Raw genomic sequence first — 6,000 nt, 5'->3', positions numbered from 1 at the left:
TTTCTAAAACATTATATTTGCCATTACGAATACTTAGGAATATCGCAGTGTCGAAGTTTTACTGAAATGTTACTTAACTCAAACAAAATTTTGAATCTTATGTTTTTTTACTGATTTTCAATGACATAGAATTATGGCTGTAAAATGTTAATTGTTTTGTTTTGTATGATATGATTTAAAGTAAACAAGTTAATTATGGCTGTAAAATGTTAATTGTTTTGTTTTGTATGATATGATTTAAAGTAAACAATCAATATAAAATGGTAAGTTTTTATAATTTTAATATTAGTAAACTAATTTTTCAAAGAATAATATTATGTAACAAAATTTTTACTTTTTCTTGTTCCTGGGCAGAAAGTGTTATTTCCCAATTGCTTATGCCTAAAGTAAATGGAAAAGACCTATTTTTCTCTTCTTTGCTTTTGTGACCTAGGTAATGAAATTTTCAAATTTACCCATTTTCCAGAACATTTCAGGTAAATTCAGTGCTGAGTAGCTGATAGAGAATTTTCTCGAACTTACAAGAATTTTCAAGAATATCCTAGAATATTGTAGAAGCCTTAAAGCTGTGCTGCTCCATAACGGGAGTGACTATCCATCTCCTCCCCTGGCTCATTCGGTGCACCTAAAGAGGAATACAACAGTGTCAAGACCTTGCTAGAAGCCTTGAAGTATGATGAGTATGGCTGGGAGGTTATCGGACACTTCAAAATGGTGGCATTCATGATGGGTTTCCAAGGAGGATTTACCAAGTTTCCCTGTTATCTTTGCCTTTGGGACAGCAGGGACACCACAGCGCACTACAACAGGAAGCACTGGCCACAATGGACCAAGTTCTCTGTGAGAAGGCACAATGTCAAGTGTGAGCCACTAGTGGACCACCAGAAGGTGTTGTTTCCACCATTGCATATAACATTGGGTCTTATGAAACAATCTACAACAGCTCTTGATAAGGAGTCTGCACAGAAACAGTAAGTCATTCATTCATTATTTTTAGTTGTAAGAAAATTGGATTAATAGACAAATGACGTAAATATGATAAGAGTACGTTTTTTGTATGATCAACATGGTGACAGACGTTCCTCAAGATATTTTGGAACATTAGTCTATGAGGAGAAGTGAGTTAAGTAAAAGTTAATTATAACACATTGTAAATACTGGCTATCTGCTGTGTCCACTAAAGGTAAACGAACCCCTGATTTTATTGTTGTAAATTTGCTATTAGAAAAACACACATATAACGTACTTAATATTTATTGGGAAGCATTTATTAAATTAAAAGTCAATTATAATACACTATCACAATCTATGTGTTTACAATATATTTAAAATAGATGGTTTACTCTTCAAAGCTGTAAATATGTAGTGTCAGTTAAGCACATTTTTTTGTATTTAGTTAAACTGTATGTTTCTAAAGTGTAATTATCAATTATGAAACGTCGCTATCTGTGTAAGCTCACTACATAGTCACACAAAACACAAACGCTTTACATTTGGTCACGCGCTGGCAAAAATAACTATCTATTATCTTAGACATTCGATATGGATTTTTGGTTTCATAAATTAACGATTTGTAAACATTTGTATGCATGTTTGAAAGTTGTGGTAGTTTAAATGTTAGTAACTCGTTCATTAAGCCTATCATACAAAACATTATCTGAAAGAAGTTATGTATTCCATATTTTTACAGGTTTTGTGAACATTTAGCAGTGATAATGGATATACAGAAAATGGAAGAATACAATTGGTTAACCATTTATTATTTAATTACAGATATTGAATGTTAACATAATGAAATTTGAACATTTATGACTTATGAGGTCAATTATACTTGTTAACTTTTTATGATAATAATTGTGATTAAATAATGTGGAAGTCCGTCTTAGTGAAACATGTTTAAATTATTTTGTTACAAATTAGTAAAACTGTTATTATATCAAAAACGTTTTTATAAATGATGTAAGTTGTTGCATAAAGTAAAAGTTTTAATCACTGTATGATATTGCTTTTTTAAGAACGATTAACCTACAGACATGCATTGTCTTCGTAGTAAAATGTAAATAATTGTGATCATGTTACATTAAATATTGTTTTCACACTTTATTGTACCATTGAAAATCGTTAACCACTTCATTATGATATAATCCTGGTTACCATCGTGGTCACCTGTCATAATGATTTAGCAATGCGAACTGATGAAACGCCCTCTGGTGAAACTTTGGTGATTTATAACATAATGGCAGTTTGCCATAGCGGCCTAGCAACTCGTCTCTAAGGATGCACTTACTGGTAACAACACTTGGAACAATACCTGGTCATATTTTATGACATCACTTTCTCTTCTCTTCCCTATCCCCTGAAGCATCTAACCAGAGTGAGGTGATGTCCTTTGAGCGCGATACTTCTTCCTTTGGCCTGGCATGGCCAGATGGACAAGGCATTCGACTCGTAATATGAGGGCCGCGGGTTTGAATGCCCGTCACACCAAACATGCTCGCCCTTTCAGCCGTGGGGGCGTTCTAATATGAGGTCAATCCCACTATTCGTTGGTAAAAGAGTAGCCCAAGAGTTGGCGGGGAGTGGTGATGACCAGCTGCCTTCCCTCTAGTTTTACACTGCTAAATTAGGGACGGCTAGCGCAGATAGCTCTCGTGTAGCTTTGCGCTAAATTAAAAAAACAACAACTTCTTTCTTTACTATTTATGTTTGTTTAAACTAAAGAGAACAATAATGGAAATAGTTAGTATTAATAACAGTAATACCAATAGCAAGTTGCTATGACTGCCTTAGGAAGGTATGGCTCATTTATACATTTACTGGGTTTAATAAATGGATTAAATTTTGAAACAGTATCTAAATCAGTACAATAACATTAATACTTTTTGTTGAAGATATTAATATCATATCATTATATAGAACTGGTTTTTGAAGATTGATTTTCGAAAGGTAGTATTTAAAAATGAATATCCAGACGTGTAACGACTAATATGGCTAGTTGTATAATGTGTCAAATTCCATATTATTCAGTTACTGTATGAGTAAGACATTTCCAACTTTTGTTATCCATACAGTTACGACAGAAAGTGTTCGTACCTCTGCGTTCCGAGTGGTTATTTGCTCATAACTTAAAAAGTATCCCGATTAGGCTAATATAAGTTTACTATATTATAAATATTATACTAGCACATAACTACATAAATTGTTATGTAAATTAAGCGACAAATAAACTGTTTATAAACAAATAACCAAAAATAGGAGAAGCAGAAAGTATTCGTACATTTCAGAACGTGTAAAAAAACTGATATTCCCGTAAAATTTTTGTTTAGTTTGGTGAATAAACTACATTATACCATTCCAGAACTAGACACTAAGTTCATAATTATTGGAATTTAGCCAGCAAAAAATTTGCTACCGGCAATTTAGCGCCGTCTCCGTCATTATCTGCTTGGTCACCATGGTGAACAGGAAACTGTCCAGTTATTTAAAAAAAACGAATTAATGTAAAATACAAGTCTCGTGTGTCTCTTTTCGGTATTGCTACACAACTTAATGTGCCGAAATCTATTGTTCAAAGCATAATTGCCAAGTTTAAGCTGACAGGATCAACTGCTAATCTCTCTTGTTCCGGACGCTCTACCAAAGTTCCAGAGAGAACCAAAAGGAGGTGATCAGAGAAGTCAGTAGGAACCCTTGTTTAACACGTAATGATATACAGAAACTGGTAAGGGAAACTGGGGTTGAAGTAATCACCTCTACAGTTACGAACATGTTATGCTCTTCTGGGTTCAAAGCATGCCGTCCTCGTAGAACTCCATATTTAAAGCCTGTTCATTTAGAAGCACGATTGAGGTATGCAAGAAAACATGTAGATAAATCCTTTACCTACTGGAAGAGTGTTCTTTGGTCAGATGAGACTAAAATCTGGCTTTTCGGCCACAGTGATGTTCGCAATATTTTCCGTAAGAAGGGGTAACGAAATCTTCCAAAGAACACCGTCCCTACAGTTAAACACGGAAGTGGCTGGATCATGCTATGGGGTTTCTTCAGCTCTTCTGGTGTAGGCAGCCAGATGAACTTAAAAGAAAAGGAAGAACATTTAGTCTGATTGAGAAGTGTGTTGAAAAATACTCCCAGGTAAAAAGGGTATTTTGTTGTAAAAGGAAGGAATTATTATCATTGATGAACCATCTGACACAAGCTGGTTGTTAGGATAGAGCTAAAACAGTCAGTCCTTTTTGTAATGAGTGTTCCAGAAACCTGAAGTAAATGCTTACCTAAGAATAAAGATGGACTCCGTGAGTAAAAAGTATGAAGGTGGATAAAACTGTTGAAACGAACTAGATCTATAACTGAATGTCAATCCCCGATCTTCTGGTCAAGCACAAAAATCCTTTGATAATTTCCTCGAGAAACATGTTTCAAAATTTTGTAGCATCCTTCAAAATAAATGTTTAAAGAACCTCAAAGAGACTTTGGCTAAAAATAAAATTCCGAAGAGAGTCTGAGAGAGAAAATGGGAATAAAGCAAAAGGAGTATACTATTTGAAGGGATAAACCTTCTTACAACACCCCAAACTTATTGGAATCAGAGATGAAAATATACCATAGTCGCATACTCAAGCAAATGTCCTCCCATTTTGCCTAAATCCATAGAAGTTTTACCTATTTTCATGAAATCATTTGATTTGATGAAAAGTGAGAAAACCGAGTAGGTGTGTTGATGAGCAGTCATCACCCTTAAATTCAATTATATTGCAATATCTGTAAAATTTAACTGTATTAAAATGACTCCATCAAGAAGTCGCTGAGCGGGACGAGGGTCGTCGTTGTTTCAATCCTCGAGATCGAGGATGATGGTCCTCCAAGCTCGTACATGGGTCTAGAGATGTCTAGTGAATCCAATCCTTGCTGCACAGGTCTTCTGGTAGTAAGGGCAGGTCAGTTCAGAGGGAAGGAGAGGTTTTAGTAGTAGATGGCGTTGTTTCATCTTCTCTCGCTTCTCTTCAAAATATTGTCTTCTTGATGACTCAAAGAATTCTGTTCCTTGGTGAATAAGAGATCTTCAGATGGTTCGGTCGTGAGCGAGAATTTCCCAGTTGTCATTATCAATGTTGCAGCTCATAAGTACTGTCTTCAGGCCATTCTTGAACCACTTCTTCTGTCCTCTTTTCATCCGTTTCTTATTTTTCGTTTGACCATACAGGAGCTGTTTCGGGAGTCGGCTGTCATCCATTTGGAACATGTAGCCTGTCCATCGGAAGCGGCTCTTCATGATGGTGGTTTCAATGCTTCTACTCTTGGCTTCTTCGAGAACACTGAAGTTGATTTTATATTCCTCCCATTTGATCTTCAAGATACTTCGTAGGCACCTTTGGTGAAAGCGATCTAGCTGGATTAGGTGTCGACGATATGTGATCCATGTTTCAGATCCGTAAAGGAGGGTGGAAACAACTGCTTGTATACGAACCTCTTTGTGACTGTTTTAATGTCTCGATCCTGAAAATTTCGTGTTTGGAGACAATTTCGCAAGAAACTAGCATTATGCGCTGTTCAGATCGGTTAGATGAGACTGTGCTCATAAGCGTTCGTACGTTTTAGGATGTGGGTAAAAATCTGTTTACTAAAAATATGTTGTTACTCAGGATTCAAACCAATAGAGGATCCCGTTCGGAAGTCAATGCTTTAATAAGATAAACACACCGATGGGGAAACATAAGAAAACCAGTAATATCTAAATTACTGCTATGAACTAGAAATGGTAGTATGAAACTCAAGATTCATGTTCACCTGGAGCGAACTGAAGGGTAAAACATTTAATAAGCAGAATGGAAAACGTTAACGTAAAAGCAAGATGAAAAATTTTAACGCATCACAAATCTAGTGTGCCAAATACAGAGGTGAATATGTGAACTCCCATTCTATCATTTTCTGCTGGTTAATTCGCAAGAGATTTCTTTTGTGAAAGTTAACATTTTTCCAACATCAAAATGTATTTCCAAT

Source organism: Tachypleus tridentatus, chromosome 1 (assembly GCF_004210375.1).
Source record: "Tachypleus tridentatus isolate NWPU-2018 chromosome 1, ASM421037v1, whole genome shotgun sequence".
Taxonomy (NCBI): domain Eukaryota; kingdom Metazoa; phylum Arthropoda; class Merostomata; order Xiphosura; family Limulidae; genus Tachypleus; species Tachypleus tridentatus.
The sequence above is the reverse complement of the archived record's forward strand: the minus strand, read 5'-3'. Positions refer to the sequence as shown.